Below are 24,895 nucleotides of genomic sequence, written 5' to 3'. Positions count from 1 at the left end.
CAGCTAATTTTGGTGTATGCTTTTTGTAGAGATGGGGTCTCACTATGTTGCCCAAGCGGGTCTCAAACTCTTAGGCTTAAGTGATCCTCCCATCTCAGCCTCCCAAAGTACTAGGATTACAGGCATGAGCCACTATGCCCAGCCTCAGGATTTCATTATGTTTTTCTGGCTGAATAGTATTCTACTGTGCATATACACAACATTTGCTTATCCATTTATCCTTTGATGGACACTTAGGTTGACTGCATATCTTGGCTATTGCAAATAGTGCCGCAATAAATACAGGAGTGAAGATATCCCTTTGACATACTGATTTTATTCCCTTTGGATATATGCCTAGTAGTGAGATTGCTGGATCATACGGTAGTTATATTTTTAATTTTTCAAGGAACTTCTATACTATTTTCCATAATGGCTGTACTGATTTACATTCCCACTGAAAGGTTCTCTTCTCTCCACATCCTCACTAACAGTTATCTTGTTGTTAATAGCCATTCTAACTGAAGTAGTATTTCACTGTAGTTTGATTTGCGTTTCTCTGATTAGTGATATTAGGCATTTTTCATATGCTTATCCTATTTTGAGAAATATCCATTCAGGTCTTTTGCCCATTTTTTAATTGGGTTATTTTGGTGATTTTGGGTAATTTGTTAATTAGGTTGCTTTTTTTCTTGAGTTTTAGGAGTCCCTTATGTATTTTGGCTACAAGTCTTTTATCAGATATACATTTAAAAAATATATTTTCTCCCAGCCTGTGGCTTGGCTTTTTTTCCTGCTTTTCCAAAATAGTTAATTATTAATATTTTCCCTTTAAAGCTCTTGCTTTTCATATCCTAAGAAATCTTGGCCTAACATTAGGAGGATTTTCTATGTTTTCTTCAAGTAGATTTATTGTCTTAGCTCTCCCATTTAGAATTGTATTTTCAGTCAATTGTTGTATATGGTGTGAGTTAAGGGTTTATAATTCTTCTCCTTTTCAACACATATCCAATTGTTCTAACACCATTTGTTGAAAAGATTGCTTGCATATTTTCCCTTGTTGAGCTGCCTTGGACTCTTTATTGAAAATCAATTGGTCATATGTGTTCATGTCTGTATCTGAATACTTCCCTCTTTCCTATTGATCTATTTGTCTATCCATATATCAATTTCAAATTGTCTGGGTTAACCTACTTTATAGTAAGTCTTGAAATCTGATTCTTGCAATTTTGTTCTTTTTGAAAATTGTTCTGGCTATTTTATATCCTTTGATTTTTCCATACAAAATTTACATGCGGTTTACAATTTCCATAAAAATGCCTGGTAAGATTTTGCATGAGATTGTGTTAAATATGTAAGGTCCTTTAGGGGAGAACAGATACCTTAGCAATGTGGTGTCTTTTAAACCATGAGCATATGATATCTCTCCATTTAAACAGAGTACTTTTTTTTTATTATACTTTAAGTTTTAGGGTACGTGTGCACAATGTGCAGGTTAGTTACATATGTATACATGTGCCACGTTGGTGTGCTGCACCCATTAACTCATCATTTAACATTAGGTATATCTCCTAATGCTATCCCTCCCCCTTCCCCCCACCCCACAACAGGCCCCAGTGTGTGATGCTCCCCTTCCTGTGTACATGTGTTCTCATTGTTCAATTCCCACCTAAGAGTGGGAACATGCGGTGTTTGGTTTTTTGTCCTTGCGATAGTTTGCTGAGAATGATGGCTTCCAGCTTCATCCATGTCCCTGCAAAGGACATGAACTCATCATTTTTTATGGCTGCATAGTATTCCATGGTGTATATGTGCCACATTTTCTTAATCCAGTCTATTGTTGTTGGACATTTGGCTTGGTTCCAAGTCTTTGCTAAACAGAGTATCTTTAATTTTACTCAGAAATGTTTTATAAACATTGTGTATAAATCTTGTACATATTTTGTTAGATTTATCCTTCAGTATTTTATTTTAAAATAATTATTTTAAAATAATTGTTATAAACGGTACTTTTAAAAATGAAAATTCCTTTTTGTTTCGAATGTGTTTTATACTATGTCATGTTTTTATACATAATTAATTCATGTATAATGACCATGTATCCTATGACCTTGCTAAACTTACTAGTTCTTGTGGCTTTTTGTAGATGCCTTCCTTACGATCTACACAGATGATCGTGTCAACTATGAACAGAGACAGTTTTACTTCTTCCTTTCAAATCTGTATACCTTTAAATTTTTATTTTTATGTGACTGCAATAATTAAACCAGGGTTGAGTTTGCTATTTTTTTGAACTAGAATCATATATCATTCATTTTAGACTTTCATGTTTTTTCTCTAATATAAGCATTTAATTCTACCAAGTTTCTTCTAAGTACTTCTTAGCTATATCCACAAAGTTTTGATATATCTAATTCTTAATACTGAGTCATATAGGAAGCATTTCTTTTAAATCTTTTATCAGTTCTCATAAACAATATATCGAACGACAACACTTACATTCCTAAGAAAATTAATTCTCTAGGTCTTCTACTTGTTTCACGGGTTCCATTTCTAGCTCAAACTTATTTTCTCCTTTACACATTTCTTTACCATTCTAAACAGATTTTTAAATTGCTATTCCCAGGGTTACCTTATATCTCTATGTAGGTTTCTCCTACTTACAGGCATTAAATTAAGAACTCAGTTGATTTTGTACCTGAAAAAATATCTTCTATAGCTAAGAACTTTTTCGATTATGCCAGCCCATTGTATTACATTTCCAGCAGCTCTTTGGGTGGATAGTAAATATTTCAAACCTTCTACGTGAAGGTATAAAGTACCTTGCCCTGTAGTGTTGTCACTATGAGAAGCAATTACAGAAAATGTAAAACTTTTATCAATGTCTCCCTAACTTCTCTTTTTCTACAATCTGCCTTTTATTCATATTTCATCATTGTCAAAACGTGCACATAGAATTCTGGAAAAAAATGATTTCTTGCTTACTCAAGAGATACATACCATTATTAACATTGTTAACAGTTTTCTGTGCATGCACACACACATACATACACACACACACACACATACACACACAAACACACTTACACCTTTGTACAAACTAGGGGCATATAACACAAAGACGGTATTCTTTTTATAATTTAATATATCATGACCATGTCCTAATTTAAAAACGTGATTTTAAGTGGTTGCTGTTACAGTATTAAAAAGGGATATACCATTACTTATTTAATCATAACTTTTTAGTATAATAGTATAATTTAGTATACTTGTGTATAAATTTTACTCCAGTTAAAAATAACACCATATAGCACAGTTTAGTATATAAATTGGTTTTAGATAGATCTCTTAAAACAGAGTAATTGAGTCAATGTACATTTTAGTGTTGTAGAAAAGTCCAAGGTCAATCTGAATTTTATTTCTTTAAATTAAGTAAGCTGCTTATTTCTCCATAGTTTCTTGTAGAATTTTGTTTATCTTTTTTAAAAAATAAAGTGGTAATGCCTCTAAATGTGATTTTTAAAATTGAAGTTACTTGGAAACTGGTGGGTCCTTTTAACTTTCATGCTTGAACTCAATAAATTTTGTTCTTCAATTGTATTTTTGTTTCTTCTGCTCGTATCAGTTTCCAGAAACACGTAAGGTCTTACTTAGTCTCTCCACTTTCTATCCACCATACATTTTATGCAGTTTTTCCTATTGTTTGCATTTTGGGAAAGCTTCTTAAATTTGTCTTCAGTATGTGTATGGTTTTCTACAGTTAATTCTGCCCTATTCTACTACAAATACTACTTTCACTTCTGCTGCTGCATTTCAAATGTCTTTCCTTATTTAATTTTCATCCCTTTTTACTACTCCTCTTTACATCTCAGTCTGCAATTTTAGGTTTGTCACGTTTTCCCAACTTTATAGTGTTACTGTCTTATTAATTTGCACTAATCTTCTAAATATTTCTTCCAGTTCCTAAGTTGATTTTCTTGAGTATTTAAAATGATGTTCCCCTATAGATAGGATTTTGTTTGTTTTTAATATAAGCCCTTTCTCACTTTTTTACTTTTCCATGAACATAGCAAGATATAGCCATAGCTAGTGTTTGCAGCTTTCATTTCATTTTGACATTTTTCAGTTCTATTCTATCAGGCTTTTAGAGCATAAAATTATTATAAAATTCTGCCAATGGCTTGAGTGTCCAATTTAGTTTAATTTTTTCTGGAATTGGTAATATTAATATTTTCATAAAAACTTAGAAGAGGCCCGGCGCAGTGGCTCACATCTGTGATCCCAGCACTTTGGGAGGCCAAGACGGGTGGACCACCTGAGGTCAGGAGTTCAAGACCAGCCTGACCAACATGGAGAAATCCCGTCTCTACTAAAAATACAAAAAAAAATTAGCTGGGCCTGGTGGCACGTGCCTGTAATCCCAGCTACTCGGGAGGATGAAGCAGGAGAATTGCTTTAACTCAGGAGGCGGGGGTTGCAGTGAGCTGAGATTGCGCCATTGCACTCCAGCCTGGACAACAAAAGCAAAAGTCCGTCTCAAACAAACAAACAAACATAAAAACAACAACTTAGGAGAGACTACACTAAAAGCTGCTAGTCAGTTGCCATCATAAACCACAAATGAGAGCTAGCTCTTCTCATTTGTACAACATTCAATACTTATCTAGCAAACTCTTACTGAGCATGTATTGCACAATGCTAGGTCCTTATTCTGTACTGGGAACAGATAGAAGTAAGATTTGAAAATCCTGGAATGCAGAATTTTATGTCTCCATACTGCCTAGGATGGTACTTGAAATATAAACTAAATTGAAAGAAAAAAATCAATCTTTATCCTCAAGTTGCTCACAGTCTAGAGGCAGAGTACGGCAAAAACAACCAAAATACACTGGGTATAAAGGAGCCATCTGCAAGTGTTATGGGATTACACAGCTAGAACAACTACTAGGTAATAAATTTGATTTTGATTGAGCGTATACTATTACCAAGGCTCTGTTTTAGTTTTAGAAATTCAGCATTAAACAAAAACGAAGTCTATGCCCTAAAAATGCTAAAATTCTAGAATAAACAAATAACTACTATGTCAGATAGTGATAAGTGCTATAAGAAAAAGTAAATCAGGGTAAATTTAAAAGGGATAGAGTATAAAAAGCCAAGAGTCAGGGGAGTGAGTATGAAGAGGATATTGTTTTTTCCAAGATTGTTAGGAAAGAATTCTTCAATAAGATGATATTGGAGAAAAACATCTAGAGGAAATAACGAGCTGGGCCATATATATACTTGGGGAGATAGTGTTCCAAGTACTAGAGGCAGCAAGTGCTAAGGTCCTGGCTGAGTATGCTTGCCACGGAGGCCAGTGCACCTGCAGAAAAGTAAGCAAAGCCTACGGTGGTAGGAGTTAAGATCCGAGATCAGAGATAATAGGGAGCCCAGATCACGCAAGGCCTCGTAGAGCAGGACGGGTCTTGAGCTTTTTCTGTGTGAGATAGGAAGCCACTAGAGAGGCTTGAGCAACTGATGTGGTCTGATTTTCATTTCCATAAGACTACTGTAGCTGTTATGTGAAGGACAGACTTTGTGGAACAAAGACGGAAGGAGGAAGACCAGTCAGGGGGCTCCTGCCAATAATCCAAGTGAAAGATGAGAGTGGCTTAGACCAGCAGTAGAGGTGACGACAAGTCACCAGATTAGCTGATGAATTGGCTGGGGATAAGAAAGAGAAAATTAAAATAGAAAAGACAATTTTCACAGAGGTAGAGATATTTAAACTAGGCCTTAAAAAAAGAAGCTATTATTCACAAATTGGATTGTGCACCCAAGAAAGAAAGGAAGAAAAAGCCAGGAGACAACAGTAGGCTTTCCATGAAGACAGAATATCATCAGTAAAAGCAAAGGGATGTTAACCGTGGATGAAATATAGATGGGATGGGGGAAGGAGGAGGAGTAGCCGAGCAGAAGTCAATGAGGCTGAGCTAGAAAGGCACTTACCAGATTCTGAGGAGCCTTGGATGTCACAAGATACCGTTAACTACTATGAGCAGGCAAAGAGGTGTCACTGAGGATTATAAGGTAGGGGAAAGACCTAATCAGTTCTTTACATTCAGAAATACAAAGGTGGTGGGAGCAAGCAAAGTAAAAACGGGGGAAACCCACCAGGAGCTATTCAGACAAGAAATGAGGAGGGCCCGACCTAGGCCAGTAGAAATGAATGAAAAGGGAAAAAGATGGGGGAAACTCTTTGGATTTACTAAATTCAGCCTTCTTGGTTTTAACATGAAATATATACATGGAAGTACCAAAACAGACCGATAAATATTATGCTTTAGAACAAAAGATGCTTGCAAAAATAATATCAGTTATTTGCTTATCCGTTTTCTAAAATCAAAGCAGAATGAATGAGTTAATTTTAACACAGGGCTCCTGATATTCAGCAGACAATTGAAACCTGGCTTAGCCAATGGAATTGTCAACAATAGAGAAAGGATAGTTTTAGTTCTGGACAAATAAAAAAATTACATGAAGGAACACTGGAATTAATAGGCCAATTTTGTTGTGAAGGAGAGAGCTCAGTACTCAGATCTAAGAGCAACAGAAAACAGACTGTTGTCCAACACCAACAACTGTGGGCATCATTTATTTATTGGACTAGGAGTTAAAAAATCCTATTTAAATTCTGCCTCCTCTTTTTATTCTCTCCCTCTGCCTTCATGTAGTCGTAACTGAGTACTCCCATTTTTTTCTAAGAAAAAGGGAATGAGTTACTATTATTTTTATTATTTTCTCTTCTCCTGTCCCCTTTCCTCCTGTTCCCTGTTTCCTACTTAGCCCTTCAGAAATGCAGATAAAACCCTTCACGTGCTCACGCCTGTAATCCCAGCACTTTGGGAGGCCGAGGCGGGTGGATCACGAGGTCAGGAGATCGAGACCATCCTGGTTAACACGGTGAAACCCCGTCTCTACTAAAAATACAAAAAATTAGCCGGGCGCAGTGGCGGGCGCCTGTAGTCCCAGCTACTCGGGGGGCTGAGGCAGGAGAATGGCGTGAACCCAGGAGGCGGAGCTTGCAGTGAGCCGAGATTGCGCCACTGCACTCCGGGCTGGGCAAAAGAGCGAGACCCTGTCTCAAAAAAAAAAAAAAAAAAAAAAAAAAACCCTTCACGTCCCCCTCACCAGATACTCCCTGCAGGGTAAGTTCTAACAGTGCGCTCCAAGCCACATTGCTCCTGGAGAGTTGATAGCCCATTTGCAGACCAGAGCACACCCGTCATGGAACTTTCACCTTCAGGGGGTGGCCTCGGGACTTTCATCCATCAGGAGGGCATATCTCAGGTATGCCTGCTTGGCCATTTTCACAACTTATTTCTGCCCAGGAAGGTGCCAACTCAACTATCAGATATATAAGGCACCAAGCTAGCAGGGGGACCCCCCTGCCCTTGTTCACTTCCCTCCTTACCTTATAAAAGTGTCCACTTCTTTCTGCTCCAAAGGGGAACTAACACATTTTATTTTGTTTATTTATTTTTGAGGCAGTCTCGCTCTGTCACCCAGGCTGGAGTGCGGTGGCGCAATCTTGGCTCACTGCAACCTCTGCCTGCCAGGTTCAAGCGATTCTCCTGCCTCAACCTCCAGAGTAGCTGGGATTACAGGCGCCCACCACCATGCCCAGTTAATTTTTTTTTCTTTTTTTTTTTTTTTTTTTTTTTTTCAGTAGAAATGGGGGTTTCCCCATGTTGCCCAGGCTGGTCTCTCACTCTTTGGGCTCAAGCGATCCACCTGCCTCGGCCTCCCAAAGTGCTGGGATTATGAGCGTGAGCCACCACGTCCGGCTGGAAATAATACATTTAAAGGCAGAACGCTTTGTGCCCCTTCCCAAGCTAGCTTTGGAATAAAATAAATTCTCTTGCTTTGTTATCAGACCTCACTGTTGTTAACTGAGCTCTGCGGGTGGCGAGCATCTAACCCACATTTTGGCCACTTCATCATTACAAATATAAAATGGAAAAAGTTACAGTTCATATCTCTTAATGTGAAAGAAAAAATAGATACAAATATCCTTACTCAACTGCAAAGATCAAAATAAAAGTCACATATAATGATTATTACTGAAGCCTCACATTTCTAAGATTCTCCACATAAAGTGTTTAACATAGCTTAAGTAATTTTGAGACAGCACTGTGAAAACAATATCTCAACCTGGTGAGAAAGTGGTTGTTGACGTAATAAAAGTCTGCTAAAGTTTGAATGTTAACCATTTATAATAAATCACAGTTCATATTTATCTACTAATAATCATTAAGTTCTCAACCATTTCAAATTACTAGATTCATTTATTAAAAAAATGAATTTTATCTACTCCCATACATTTTTAATATACATCCATATGCCCATAAATATATGTAATATAATTTTGCGTGTCCTTAAAATTTAACTAATTTACATCATCCTGCATTTAGCCTTCGTAATCTATTTTCAATTCCCATGCTTCCCAGATTTATCCATGTTCTTATATACAGGTATATTTTATTCATTTTAATGGCTGAAAGAAGGGAAATGAGATAGAATGGAGGAGGACTTTTTGCTTTATATTATATTTAAGGAAAAGATTTGAAGCAATATGGAAAAATGTTAACATTTTGTCTTATACTCAGATGTTTTAATTTACTTACTTTTTTTACATTAAAAATAATTCTTTTTTTGGTGGTGGTGGGGGAAGGGGTGCGGGGCGATGGAGTCTCACACTGTTGCCCAGGCTGGAGGGAAGTGGTATGATCTTGGCTCCCTGCAACACCCACATCCTGGGTGCAAGCAATTCACCTGCCTCAGCCTCCCGAACAGCTGGGACTACAGGCAAGTGCCACCACGCCTGGCTAATTTTTGTATTTTTAGTAGAGACAGCGTTTCGCCATGTCGGTCAGGCTGGTCTCAAACTCCTGACCTCAAGTGTGATCCGCCTACCTCAGCCTGCCAAAGTAGTGGGATTATAGGCATAAGCCACCATGCCTGACCTTGAAATATTTCTTACTTAAAATGTTTAATACGTAAATTATTATGAGTAGCACCAACCTGTAAACTTGTTACAGACCTATGATTTTAGAAGACAGAGAATACAGAAGATGTTAGAACTCAGAAGGAACATTACAGCTTCTCTTGTCCAAACCTTCTTCTCCTAATTTTCTGATATAAAACTGAGACTTAAAGAGGTGAAGCTTATTAATTCAGTAAATATTTATTGAGCACCCACTTCATGCCAGTCCTCGCCCTGGCTATTAGGGAACCAACAGTAAACCTTACACTACGGGAGTTGATCTAAAGGAAGTACTGACATTAAAAAAAAATTTCTAAAATCGTGATATATGTCCTGAAAAAAAAAAAAGCAAAAGGAGAGAAGGTAAAACATGGGGGTCTATTTAGTTTGGAGGATGTTTTGGGGAAATGCTTGAACTGTGTTTTTTCCTCTCCTCTCACATTACCACAGCAACAATCATCAACACAGAAGATGACTTCTGTGGCCAAATGTATGGGAGTTTTTCACCACTCACCAAGCAGCAGTCACCAAGCTGGGTGTCCTCCAATTCAACTGTGCCACTGTCTACCTGGAGATCTGTCATGTCTCACAGGTTGAAGACTCAGTTCCCAAGACTCTACACACAGCCAGGAGAAAATCCAGGCCTCTGGAACTTCTGACTGACCAGCTTCAAATTGGGGTTTCCATGACCCCAGTTTGGGTTTGATTAATTTGCTGGAGCAGCTTACAGAATTCAAGGAAACACTTACATTTACTGGTTTATTATAAAGGATGTTGCAGAGGATGAAGATGAAGGGACATCTAGGGAGTGGTATGGGGGGAGAGTTACAGAGTTTCCATGCCCTCCCTGGGCTTCAACCTCTAAAAGTCTCCACATGTTTTACTATCTTGAACCCTGCTGAAACCTGTCCTCTTGGGTTTTTATGAAGGCTTCATTATCTAGCCATGATTGATTAAACCTTTGGCAACTGGTGATCAACTTAACCTTCAGCCTCTCTCTCCTTCCTGGAGGCTGGGGGGTGGGGCTGACTCTCTAATTGTGCCTTTGCCTTTCCAGTGACCAGACCCCCATTCTGAACCCATGAGCCAGTATTAGCATACAAAAAAAGGCAGCATTTTGGAAATTCCAAGGATTTTAGGAGTTATATGCCAAAAAACTTGCACAAAGTCCAAATACATATTTCATGATATCACAGAGGGTCAGGAGTGCATCCCTGATAAAATGATTTCTAAAGGTTGCACAACTAAATTTGGGCAATGAAGAAGTGAACTCAGATTTCCTTAGTTCTATGAAGGTAATGCTTTTACTACGATATTATATTCTAATTACAGAATTTCTGTAGAAATCCAACTTGACATTTTAAAGCAAGGGCTTGGTTCTATGTTTCTATTACTGAGTTATCCCATTTCAAAGCATTTTTAGTTTAACATACATTTGCTAAGATTTTTTTAGAGCGTTAGATCAGGAGCCATGTTCAGTGGCTCATGCCTGTCATCCCAGCACTTTGGGAGGTCTAGGCAGGAGGATTGCTTGAACCCAAGAATTTTAGACCAGTCTGGGCAATACAAGAAGACTCTGCCTATATAAAATTAAAAAAAGAAAAAAGCTGGGTATGGTGGCACCTGTAGTCCCAGCTACCTGGGAGGCTGCGGTGCAGAGGATCACTTGAGTGCAGGCGGCTGAGGTTACAGTGAGCCATCTTCAGACCAGTGCACTCCAGCCTAGGTGAGAGAGCGAGAGAGTGAGAGAGAGAGAGAGAGAGAGAGAGAGAGAAGAGGAGGAGGAGGAGGAGGCGGCAGAGGGAGGAAAAGGAAAAGTTAGATCAGGAAAATTCAAAGTTCAAGATCATTTGGTTCAGCCACTTTATTTGCAGATGAGGAAAATCTAAGCCCCAGAAAGGAGAAGAGATATGCTCAAAAATTCTCAGAAACTGGGACCACCTTGACGTACAGACCAGTGTTCTTCCCCATGTCCCACACAGTTTTAACAGTTACAGTGTGAGGCCAAAGTGGAACTGGTGTATTTGTGCCAGAGTGAATTTGAGTGGATAAACACATGATTACAAAATACATGATTAGACAATCAAGTATAAAGCTCAGAGGTCATCTTATTAACAAAAACAAATATATGATCACCAAATTCTTACAGGAGTATATATACTTATTTTTAGTTAAGCGAAGAAGTTTGTCTAAGAGTTGAGATTTTCTTCCCTAAAGTGTTACCATATTCTCACAATGGGAGCTTGAACATGAAAACAACACAAAATGCCCACTAATTGCTTTAAGAATCAACTCTACTCCATCAGGTCCTGGGTTCAATAAGTCAGCAGTGGGTTGCACTAATCTTGTTGCATATTTAGAAAGGACCTCCAGTGCAACTGTGGCTCTTTGCATTATGCAAATCTAAGTGAAATCAGAAATAAAATACTGTGATGGGGGGGAAAGAAAGCACATTTGAAAGAATTTTCAAAAATGATTGGCCTCTTCAAAGAAGCCATAAATATCTGACACTCACTGAGAAATAACTGGCAACTTACATGATCCCCCTAAATCTTGAGCTAATCATTCATAGAGGGGAAAATAGATAATATATAGTGTTACTTCCATTTGATGATAATGATGATGATGATGATGATTATTGTTATTTTGAGACTGAGCTTCGCTCTGTCACCCAAGCTGGAGTGCAACGGTGCAATCTCAGCTCACTGCAACCTCCGCCTCCCGGGTTCTAGCGACTTTCCTGCCTCAGCGATCCTGAGTAGCTGGGATTACAGGCTCCTGCCACCACACCTAGCTAATTTTTGTGTTTTTGGTAAAGACGGGGTTTCACCATGTTGACCAGGCTGGTCTCAAACTCCTGACCTCAGGTGATCCTCCCACCTCAATCTCCAGAAGTGCTGGGATTATAGGCATGAGACACTGCGTCTGGCCTCATTTGATTATTTTATAATTTGGTGCAAATCTCTTAGAGAACCCAATTACCAGATTTGCACTGGCAAAGCGACTCTTTAATAAAGAATGTGGAAGGCCAAGCCTGGTGGCTCACGCCTGTAATCCCAGCATTTTGGGAGGCTGAGGTGGGTGGATCACGAGGTCAGCAGTTCAAGACCAGCCTGGACAACATGGTGAAACCCCATCTCTACTAAAAATATAAAAATTAGGTGTGGTGGTACACGCCTGTAATCTCTGCTACTCAGAAGTCTGAGGCAGGAGAATTGCTTGAACCCAGGAGGCAGAGGTTGCAGTGAGCCAAGATCGCACCACTGCACTACAGCCCGGGCAATAGAGTGAGACTGTCTCAAAAAAAAAAAAAAAAAAAAAGAATGTGGAAAACAAAGTGTTGGTAATCTTTCTGATGACACACACACACACACACACACACACCCTGCTGGCCATTTCTGATCATATATGTATGAATATATAAAGTAGAACTCAATATATGTTCTTCTGTATACATACTATATATATATATTCAATAGTTCGTTCATTCCCAGGAAGCACCAGCCCATGGGCAAGAATGATGAGCCTAATTTTGTATTGATCTTCAACCAAATTTCCTTATATACTGACATGACAGTTTTGGCCATCCACATGAACTAAATATTTCAACAATGACATGGAAAAGAAGTTCCTGAAAACTAATAAATGAACTAAACTCCTTCTTTTTATAAAATATCCTTGTCCAAAATGGATAAGTAAGCTTTGCCTAAATTTTGTTTTGCTTTGGGAGGGAGGGGAGGAAGTTTGGAATATCGAGGGGTGAGCTGCTTAAAGCCAAATATCATGTTCAAATAAAACAACTCCAGGGGATTTTGGAAAACAAGTAAATTCAGCTCCCTTACTAATAATATGTTGCAAAGAGAAGGGGAAAAAAAAAGAATTCCAGTGACTAGGACACTACCTTTACCACCTGCCTCAGTAGACATACTATATTACACGCTTTTGGCTGGCAGACCAGTAATTCAGTATCACAATGCATAGAGGTGCCAGGTAATATCAGCACACACCTGCATAACTTTTCAACACCTCCCTTTCCTAAAGGTAGAATCAAAACCCTCCCTGCCTACTACACCAACACCAAAAAACAAGAACTTTAGCTCTTTCAACCTCTCCCAGAAGAAGTGCTATACTATATGCAAATCTCAAATCACATGGCTACCTTGAACCCTAAATGTTAGAGACTATGGATGAAATAAACTCTCACGGAACAAAAAAATTCATTAATTCTATAACCTACCTCTCTTCTCCATCCCTCTCCAAGGAAGGCAACTAGATAGAGTAGCATCAAAGCCCTCCTGATTCTGCAATTCCAGATCAATTCACATCTGGCACGCTCTTATACTGAGGATGGCTGGGTCTTAAAAAAAGAAAACTCTAAGAAAGCCTTAAATAGACCAACGAACATATTAGTCTCACTTTATGCCTGGCTTTCTGAATGAATTTGAATTTAGTTTCTTTAAAAAAGAGAGAAAAATAATGAGATTTACAAATACAATGAATCCTCATTTAACATTTTCGTCGATTTTTGGAAACTGTAACTTTAAGCGAAACACATATAACAAAACAATTTGTTTTACTCATCACCGTTATAAGAAAATAACATTGTATGAAATAACATTATAAGAAAATAACATTGTATGAAACAATTACTCAAAGATCTCCTGCACATCATTTTGTTTAAGGTCTCAGTTTCCAAGAACCTATCAATGACATTGAGGACTTGACTGTTATCTAAAAGATAGCCATTAGTCACAAACAGGAAATGCCAGGTGCACTTCTGACTTATGGCTTCTAGTTCAAAAACCTTAAGAGGTAAAATGTTGTCTGTGCTATCTCAAATAACCCAAAATACGTGACGGGAAGAAAAAAAAGTCAAGCTCTAAAGCTCTCAGAACAATTCCATTAATCTATGTTGAACCATCATCAAGTACAAAGTCTGTCTTAACTTAGCGCTATCCTAAAACATTCAGTGACTTGATTTTTTTTCTTTTTATAAGCTATATTCCTTGGGACTACCAAATTAAAAATATCCTTTTATAAGGGTAAGAGGGTGACGAAATCAATAATTAGAACTGATGGGAATGAAAAATCATACAAAATAGATGGGGTGTTGCCAGAGGACCAGATAAAGTTCTGGTAGCTAATTTGGTGGGAGGCAAGATTTAGGGAAGAGAAATGAGACACTCGAAAATAAAAATTTGAGGGCCCAACAATAATTTTTGCTAAGGAGGCTTTGAAAAATTAATTCTAAAGATCCAATTCAGTAAAATGTAAAAAGACCCTTAGCGCTAGACACAGCTTCAGTTTGGTCTGCTTCAAATGCACTGATTAACTATCACATCAAGTTATGTGGGCTAATTGTATACTATACTTTGGATTTGTCCTCCACAAAAAAACTCACTTGAAAAACATTATAAATTTCATATCTAGAAAGATATTATTTTTCAAAAAATGTAATGTTTAAAAAGTATTGGCCGGGTGCCGTGGCTCACCCCTGTAATCCCAGCATTTCAGGAGGCTGAGGCAGATCACCTGAGGTCAGGAGTTTGAGACCAGCCTGGACAACATGGTGAAACCCCATCTCTACTAAAAATACAAAAATTAGCTGGGTGTGGTGTCACGTGTCTGCAATCCCACCTACTTGGGAGGCTGAGAAAGGAGAATCGCTTGAATCCAGAAGGTGGAAGTTGCAGTGAGCTGAGGTCGTGCCAAAAATTAGCTGGGTGTGGTGGCGCGTGCCTATAATCCCACCTACTTGGGAGGCTGAGAAAGGAGAACCACTTGAACCAAGGAGGTGGAGGTTGCAATGAGCTGAGATCATGCCATTGCACTCCAGCCTGGGAGACAAAGTGAGACTCTGTCTCAAAGAAAAAAAATAAATAAATAAAATGGAAAAATGTTCATTTCAATGGCTTTAAATATATCCATCCTAACAAAAGTCAGGTCAATGTGCTCTGACAGTCAGTGTCCCAAACTACCAAAAAGTAAAACGGGCGGGGGATGAATGAGTACAGGTGGTTTGGGGTTCGGGTGGGGGGCGTTCTCTTGAGAAGCCAGCTTTAAGTGGTTAGATTGAAAACACTAATATCTTTCAAGAGGCAACTGATCATCCTTCCTTTGACTAGGACCCCAGTTTCGTCATTCTATTTCTAAACTACATGTGTATAATGGGGCAGGAAATATTGCCCAGTGAATCATGGAAACAAAGCCAGGAGGCTTTGAGATTGGCTTCTAGTCCTCTACCTGCCCGCTGACTTACTGCATCATCTTGGGCAAATTATTTCTCCTCTGGGGCTCCAACTTTGGCCCCAGATTTTTTGATTCACAAATGAGGCATTCCATTTTAAGACTGGATCTACATCAAAGGAAGGGGAATTCTTCAAAGTGAGCTTGCAAACAAGTCCAAGGCCACCATATCCTTTTGGATCTATCACAATGATCAGGCAGACGCAGATCCCGAAATTGGCCCCACAGTCGTCTGGCAAGGTATTTACTTCTCCCTGCCTGCCTTCCTGCCACAGCCGTCTAGCTGCCAGACATGTACGAATTGTGCTCTTGATCGTTTTTTTTTTTTTTTTAAAATCCTTCCTCCAAGCACTTTTCCTGATGGCCCCAGCCAAAGGGCCGCCTGTTGCCACCTGTCAGTTGCGGGGATTAATTACCTGAGCCAAGGAGGCTGGGAGCGGCACATTCTTCCCGGGCCGCGCCCACAAATGTTGACATCAAGCAGGTGGGCTGTCTGCTACTCACTTACCGTGAGGACCAGCCAGAAGCCCACTGGGCCTGGCAGGTGGTGGGAGTGGGGCAACACTTAGACTGTGCCACAAAGCAGCAAAACCTCTGCAGGGAGTAATGTGTCCTGGGTCTTCTTGGGGAGGCCATAGCCAGCTTTGTGGCTAGCCCTGGGCACTGGCCCCAGAGGCAGCTGTGTCCTCCCTGCTGAAGGGCAGCATGCTGGCACCCACCTTGGGAAGGGGTGGGGGTGGAGCTCGCCAGCCTTGTTCTAGTTGCCTGAGGGTATGGATTTGGAAACCCAGTCTAAAAAGATTTGACAGACTTGATCGGTAATTTTGCAACTTTATCTCCCCAGGAGGGTAAAATGACCTTTCATTTAGTGTCTCCTGCCAGGGCCACCTCTGTCAACCCCACCTGGCCAGTAATATCATTCACAGTTACCTTCACAGAGCAGACACTGGGAGGCATTTGTCAGAGTGACTGTCATACAGCAGGTACTCGAGTTAAGGTCGGCTTATTTTTACACGTTTCCTAAAGTCACAGCTATCATGTGAAAAAGGCCAGGGTGAGATGACACTGATATGTTAGAGGTGTAGAAACAAGAGCTCAAAAGTTGAAAGCAACACTCCAGTGAATGGTGGAACTGAGAACTGAACTGCAGTTAGTTTTTCCTCTTCTCATTGCTGATTAAACGCCTGCAAACAACCTTCCTGACTACTGGATATCTATGTGTTCCCCTGCCCCTCAATAAAACAAACCTGGACATTCCTCAGCAATACAGGAAGACACAATTATCTGTAGAGTCAAAATTCTTCTAGTAGAAACCCTGGTGGGCAGAGAACTCTTACCCCTCACCCCCACTGGACATACCTAGTTTAACTCCCCGATAAATGAGAGACCCAGAGAAAAGATCACACCAGAAGTTAGCAATGAGACATAATTAGAACTTGTGGCTTCTAATTTCCAGCCCTGTAATCTTTTCACTGTAAAACACTGCTATACCTCTTCTCTTTAAGATGGTATTGGTGGGGGGCAGGGTTGGTGGGGAGATCGGAGAGCTTTATGGACACAGACATGACATACGCGTGCTCTCTCTCTCTCTCTCTCTCTCTCTCTGCAGACAGAAGACAATACATTGCAACCATCCAGCTCCCCTTCCACTGCAGTAGCAGCATCTGTCTCAGCACACTGCTCTGCAAGTCAGCTATCATTTTCCCTTAAGGGAGAGAAAAGATTATCCTCCCCCTAAGGGTGGCTTGCTGCTCCCAATTGCCTGCAAAACCCCGGGCTACTACACTATCATTTCTTTCCCCTCTGGGCCCAAACTGGATTTCCTTGCTCCTTCCTCAGCTCTTACTTTGTTGTATCAAGAAGTCAGGCTTCTACAAAAATGATAGCCCTACCTAGAGCTCAGCGTCCTGCCTGAGATTAGTTTTACCCCTTTGTCCAAGACAAAGCCTCACGTAGTGGCACCCCAAGTCACAGGAGTCGTTCCCTGGTAGCTGACCTCCTTCAACACCTGGATGCTAGAGGTGAAAGTTCTTGTCTATGCTTACACACATACTCGTTCATTGTCTTTTAAAATGACTCACAGTATAGAATTCTCAAATCTCTGGTCTCTACTGAAGGTCGCATCATTCCTAACAGAAACACGTCCAGAAACCATTCATTCTGGGAGGCACTCACAGCTCAATTTCTATGAAATGACTCAGGCATCCTTGGTGATATAATACCACACATATTGGTTCTCTTTCCTTGTAGATTTGTGGCTTGTTTTGGAGTTTCATTTGTACATCTGCTCTAAAAGTGAGTCCTCTGTTCCAGTAATGGTAATTTGTTTGTTATCTGTGGGATATTCTTTTTACCGGAAGACTAGGTAGGCCAGTCTGATAAGAAGAAATGGGACACTATGTATCGACAGTATGGAGAGTAATGGCATCTACTGATTTCCATAAGTGACACCATCACTCACCCATCTGTATAGTCCTTAACAGTTTATAGAGCATTTTCATATACCCTATTAATTTAATCCTCAGCTAACTCAATAAGAAAATCACGTGTATTCCCTTTCTGTCAAGGAAGAATCAGAATCAGAGACTTAAGTAGATAAACTACTTTGCTCGCAGTAACACAAAGTTAGAATTCTCCAACCTAGGTTTTAACTTTAAATTCAGAGCTCTTACTGTACATAAGGCAAATACTAAATGTACATTGTAGGATGTCTCCCTGTGCATTTATGGTGTCCTTGCCGGGTTCAAATCATTATACTGCATGCTAGGATGGGAAAAGGTGGCAACAAAGTATCTACCCTCTATTTACAAAAGATTTATATATCCATATATATATATAAATTTATATGTATAAATATTGCTGACATACAACAGTATATAGCATTAAGACACACATATAATAGAGCATGAATTCGAAAGTGCTGTCTAGCTTCAAAGCCCAAGAAGGTTATTGGGAAACCTTGAATAGTTTGTTTGTTTTTTTTTTTTTTTTTTGAGACTGAGTCTTGCTGCTCTGTCACCCAGGCTGGAGTGCAGTGACACGATCTCGGCTCACTGCAACCTCCGCCTCCCAGGTTCAAGCCATTCTCTGCCTCAGGCTTCCGAGTAGCTGAGATTACAGGTGCCTGCCACGACGCCTGGCTAATTTTTGTATTTTTAGTAGAGATGGGTTTCACCATCTTAGCCAGGCTGGTCTTGAACTTCTGACCTCGTGATCCACCCACCTCAGCCTCCCAAAGTGCTGGAATTATAGGCGTGAGCCACTGCACCCAGCCACCGTGAACAATTTTTTAACATTTCACACAAAGAATACATTCCAAGCCCTTACTGTGTATTCTCACCCTCTCCCATCTCTCTCTCTCTCTCTCTCTCTCTCTCATAAACACACACGCACACGTACACAATCTATTTTTAAAACAAAGTGTTTAATACTGTTTGCCTGAATTTGGAGAAGAAAAGGATAAAAGAATTTTTAAAAAAAAAGAAGAAAAGAAAAAAAGAATAAACTCAATTCCTAAAACAATGTACATCCTCCAACTGGAGCAATAGACTGAATTATGGTAGACATCTACATTTTTGAGGATTACTGCATGAAAAAAAGAAAGTTAGGATCTGCACTTTCAATGAATAACAACATTTACCACCCGTACATATATACTCAAATACTCTGAATACTGGGGAAAGGGTAATAAGACAGATGTAAAAAATAATGCTTAGGTTTGATGTATAAAACACAAAAAGCTAACACGTACTGTGATCTACAGTCTAGGCACTTTGCTAAGTTCTTTGTGTCTTATATGATCATCACAGTAAGCTGTGAAGTAGACATTGTTATTCCATTTGCCAGTTAAGTAAATTGAAACTCCAAAACGTGAAATATATTGCCCAATCTTTCACAGCTACTAAGCCAGATTCAACTCCAGATCCCCTCACTGCGGCACCCTTGCTCCTCCCCTGTATAGGCCTGAAAAAGAGGACAGTTCTCTCTGCTGCAAAACCTTGTGTGACTCATTTCAAGACAGAGATAATACTACTGCCCACTGCAAGCTTGTCCTGAGTGTGGAGAAAAAGCCACATGTTATTCAGAGTACAGTGCTTGGTCTGGAGTAAATGCTTGATGAACAGCAGCTATCATGATTGCATCACACTATTTAGCTGAGCTGTTGTTTCCACTAGGCAGTTTAACTGCTAGACAAGTAACACAAGGAATTTTCTAAACAAACTTCTAGAGATCAATCTTTGATTAAGGTACTAGCTAATATTACTGTATAAGAAGATAAGTTTTGGGGTGAATCAGAAAACAAAGAAAATAAAGGGGAGGCAGATTGAAATAAAAATAGAAGGCCTGTTCCAATACTGGAACTTAAATCACTATAAATGGATGCTCCATTCTACGTCTGAAGTTCCTATAATATTTTATAGGAACCACACTTTATTATTTTTCTTCCAAGGTCGGGGAAGTCCAGGTTCCACTTTGTGCTTCTAACTGCAATATTTAAACCGTAATCCCTCTGTTCTGTCCTTCCGGCAGGAATTAAGTCAGATAAGCAAAGAGCTTTAACTCTCTTCATGAAAGAGTACCGACAATAATTGTTGAGAATCACTGTTATTCTGACATTTTAGATCCTTCATTCTTTTCTCTTCAGAGAAATGGATGCCCAGGTGTAAATATAATAGGATTTAAAAATGAGGAAACTGAGTAGCAAATGGATTTCAAAACATCAACAGAGTCCATGCTCATTGGTATACTTAAATCTACTTTTTCTTTTTTTTTTTTTTTTTTTTTTTACCTTAGGATACCAGCTGCTTTTTAGTGCACCTTAAAAGTGAACTTGCAAATGCTGAGAAGTTTAAGGGACTTTAAGGTCCCTTCAACTACAGCTGTCCCCAAGGTTTCAAGTGAACAATAATGAGATAAATTTAGTTAAAGTCTCTACTATCCTATAGGCAAATTGCTGAGTTTCTTTATTCTAGATAAGTACAGGAAACCAATATGCTGAAATACTGAGATCCTAGGGGTATTAAGATACTGCCAAAAAGGAAAGGTGTAACTTAATAAATTAGATCAGATTTGCTCTTTAATACCTTTAAGCCAAGTTTTAAACTTTTGCTCTCCTCTCCTTTTTTAAGGGAATCCCTAAGAACTGAAACAATTTTGAGACATCTATTTCCATGGTTGATAATTAGGTACTGCGTGGGCCACTAATGTATAGGCATCTGTGTTAGCTGGGGGTAGATGTAGGGGGTGCTTGGGGAGAGATTTAAACAAACCCTTTCCTCTACTTGCAACATCTCCTAAAAGCTTGTCATCATGTTACTTCCTATTTCTTTAGAGTTCATTTGTTTAAGAGGGAAACGTGCTTCATCTTGTTCGCTTTTTCTGCATTCTTTGTAAACTTAATATTCTAATTAGCCCCAACACGGAAAAGAATGTAACATAACGGTCTTAGTTGTGCCATAAAGTTAGAATCTATTAACATGTTTTAGTAATAACAAGAAAAATAATAAAAACAAACCTATTATGAGAAGCTGCCCATGCCAATAAATTTGAAACATTACCAGGAATATAAAGGAAGGAAGGAAACAGGTTAAGACACTCACAACAACAACAAAAAGGAAGAATAAATAGGAGAGAGGAAGGGAGGTAGGGAGGAAGACAGAGAAAAGGAGGGAGTGGGGCTCAGGAAACTGTGGAAAATAAGTGTCACAGCTTAGCTCATATTTAATCTTGTCACCTCACTAATCCTAAGCTCACCATGGCAAGAGAGATGAAAAATTTACTTCTGCTTAGAGAGTTGGTGATTGAGCTGGGAACGGGGTTACCAGATAATCTCCAGCACACCTAGTTAAAATTTAATTGTAAAAGCAATGAAATTTTTCAGCGTAAGTAACGAATATTGGCCAGGCACAATGTCTCATGCACGTAGTCCCGGCACTGTGGGAGGCCAAGACGTGAGGATCGCTTAAGCCTAGGAGTTCGAGACCAGCCTGGGCAACATGACAAAACCCCTGTCCCTAAAGAAAAAAAAAACAAACACATAAATTAGCCATCAGGAAGCTGAGGTGGAAGGACTGATTGAGCCTGAGAGGTAGTGAGCCACAGTGAGCCATGATTGCACCACTGCACTTCAGCCTGGGTGACAGAGGAGACCCTGTGTCAAGAAAACAAAACAAAATAAAACAAAAGTAATAACTATTGCATGGGATTCCCTTATGCTAAACATTTTTTCATGGTTTATTTGAAATGCATATTTAACTGACATCCTTGGTTTTTATTTGCTAAATCTGGCAACTCTTGCTAAAAAGGATAAGTAAAAATGTTAAGAAATTTCTTAAATTTCTTAAGATTTAAATTTAAAATTTCTTAATTTGGAATTGGAGATTTCAAATTTAATTCCATATGCTCATCATCTACATTTGATAGTTAACTAACATTTTGCCAATCTTCAAGGTAGATTGCCAGGATGATACCAACTCTTAAGTTTCTGGTAGATAGATGAGGATTATTAACCAAATTACATTAAATAACCAAATTATATGACACAATTTTGGTAGGCAGGAGTGAGATGAGAGAGAGAGAGAGAAATGTTTTGAACAGAGGAAGTAGCAGGAGACAGGGCATGCAGAAGGGAAAACAAAACAAAAGTCATGTTTTGTTGACTGCGAACCACCACCTCTGCCTGTTGGGAAGAGTATACCCGACTCTTGGAAGCGTCCTACACCGTGAAGCATACGGTACTCACAGAGGCAGAAGGCTCATTTCCTTACTTTCCAAACTGAGGTATAATCTCAAGAAAGGTTACATAACTTTGCATGTGAGAAGTGAGAATAATACCTGCCAAGGTGACAGGTTTGTTATGAGGATTAAATGTGATAATACATATATGTGTGTGTTTTGAAAAATATAAGACATTTTCCAAACAGAAAGGGATTATTGTTAGCCGTGGGGAACTGGGCCAAATACAAACACTTTGATCAGAGTGCGACATGCTTAGAGGTCATCATGCAGTCACCAACAATGGACCATCAGCGATCCATGAACTGAGGCGAGTGTTAGAAAGATCCTTCTGCCTGACACTGAAGAGGAAGAGTTGGAAAAGAAAACATCTAGCGGCACTGATGGGGCTCCTCACACCAGCTGAACAACAGGTAGGTATGTGGATGGGTTTGCCAAGGAACAGGGATATTAAAATTAGGGAAAAGAGACATTACCAAAACCAAATCAGCAGGATGATACCAACTTTTAAGTTTCTGGTAGATGAATGAGAATTATTAACAAATTATATTAAATAACCAAATTATACTACATAATCATTTCTACAGGTTACAAAGCAAAAACGCTTTGCTTTGCCCAACCCTATAAGAGTTATACTTTCCAAGGCTAGCAAACACAGAAATATTGCCTACAAGTCCCCATGCTAGAAGGTAGCATTCCATTTTCTTAGGAGAAAATTGTCATTAACAAGTGCTGATCACGTTTGTAAACCTCCAACACTTTGGGTATATTCAGTTTCATATTGTTTGCCAGTTGAAATAAGAAAATCTCCTCTTAAAACAGGGATTCTTTGATTTTCAGTTGCACATGTACATTTGACTAATTTCCTTCGAAGAACCAAGTAAAAACAATCTCTTCTTCTATAATTAACAGTTTCCTGAATGTGGAATATGGGTAAAACCCAAAGTGAAATCTCTTGTAAACAGCAAATACTCATGGAAATAAACCACTACCCGTGTGATCAAAGGAATAGGCACTCTGAGCACTTGCTTCAAAGATAGACCCACTGATAGGAACATCTGACTTGTGAGCCAAATCTTGCCTTCCCTACTTTAAATTATTATTATTATTTTGAGATGGAGTCTCGCGCTGTGGCCCAGGCTGGAGTGCAATGGCGCGATCTTGGCTCACTGCAACCTCTGCCTCCTGAGTTGAAGTGATTCTCCTGCCTCAGCCTCCTAAGTAGCTGGGATTACAGGCACCTACCACCATGGCCAGTTAATTTTTTGTATTTTTAGTAGAGATGGGGTTTCACTATGTTGGCCAGGCTGTTCTCGAACTCCTGACCACCCGCCTCGGCCTCCCAAAGTGCTGGGATTACAGGCGTGAGCCACTGCACCCAGCCGCCTTCCCCACTTTTTTGGAACATTTTAAAATGCTTTGAACCCAGACTTGCTTTAGTTGTAGGCAAACTGTTGCTGACAGGACAGGAACCGAGCATTCGGTAAGAATGTATTGCAATGCTTTCATTATGTTAATTATATCTGAGACACCAGGAGGCTGGTATATACACACATGGTAAGTATTTCTATTCATTTGATTTTACTGGGCACCGGATTCATTTACAATTCGGACACGGTTAGAGCAAAAAGTAAAAATGATAAAGTTATTCCCAGTCAGAGAACCAAAGGGAGGAAGCTGGCAGACATCTTTTGTTTTACATGCCTTCATAACCTATACTTTATTCTCTCCCCATTTAGCCTTTTATCATTAGGAGTTTAATTTTTATAAAATATAACTATTCATCTATGTCCTTCTAGACAGTATAAAATACCCTCCATCTAGTTTAATAAGCTATACAGAATCTGAGAATATAAAGTTAAAAAGATTTTAATCCTGAAACTCTAGAGCTTTATACGTGTGGGATCTCAAACTAGGAGACTTGACTCCCTCCACCAAGGTCAAAGTGAATTAGGGCCTGCATGAAAAACCCAGCATTTTTGTCTCACAGGACTCGTTCCATAAGATCAGGTCACTCTTCCCTGTCTCAGTGAAGATTTAAATGTTTAGAGACATATGACCCAGTTTTCAGTCTTCAAGCTTAGAAAAAATGTACCGTTTGACATTTAGCAAAGACAAAAAAAAGGAAGAAGACCATATGAAATCAACACGTATTATGTTTCAACAAAATATCAAAACATATATAATTGCTTTTTCCAAAAAACTGACCCATCCTAAGAAAAGATTTAGGTGCAGAGATTTAAGAATTGTGCTTCCTATGAGAAAAGGCTGTGCTTGGTCTGTCTAGAGCACCAAACTCTCTCATCACACCACTTGGTTTATGGTCTTAATCACCAGACAGATGAAAGCAACCTACAAGTTTGGGAACCCACAGCCCAAGTGCTAGGAAGAATCTGTTCTGTGTGAACAGCCACAGTGCAATTGTGGAGACACATGGCACAACAAGTACACAAAATAAACAGTAATGTATTTTCTTTTCTTTTTTGGTAGAAATTCCTGATGGAAAATTCCTGATATAGACTTTATTAGGAGGAAACGCGAGTCCATAATTGTAAATGGTGCAAAGCCCGCTTTTTCCACCTTACTAGAAAGTGCATAAGCATAAGAATCTATGTTTTCCAAAAATCATATTAATAATTTCCCCCATCTTTCCTCCCAAAACTTTAAAAAAAAAAGACTGCCAGACTATCAAAGCACTGTCAGTGCCAGTAAGACACATCATTAAGGTGAGTAATTTTCCTGTTTACTTCAAACACTTTTTTTCCCAAACTCCAACCTGGGCAGGTCTGATCAGGTTAGGCTTTGGAACCAGTAAAAGCATCCCCAATTTCTACATAAGCGCTGCAGGCCATGGGGCAAAGACAAGTCTCAACTGAGCACTCCACGGTAGTCAAGCTTCCCGGCGCCTCT

The 24,895-nt window shown here is 39.3% G+C and overlaps 1 protein-coding gene across 12 annotated transcripts in view; it reads right to left on the bottom strand.

Moving 5' to 3' along the window:
* The window catches only part of TP63 (tumor protein p63), a 255,639-nt gene that overhangs the window by 39,044 nt on the left and 191,700 nt on the right, over positions 1-24,895 (bottom strand). The window lies entirely within an intron of this gene.

The sequence above is a fragment of the Nomascus leucogenys genome, chromosome 11 (assembly GCF_006542625.1).
Source record: "Nomascus leucogenys isolate Asia chromosome 11, Asia_NLE_v1, whole genome shotgun sequence".
Taxonomy (NCBI): Eukaryota; Metazoa; Chordata; class Mammalia; order Primates; family Hylobatidae; genus Nomascus; species Nomascus leucogenys.
The sequence above is the reverse complement of the archived record's forward strand: the minus strand, read 5'-3'. Positions and strand labels throughout refer to the sequence as shown.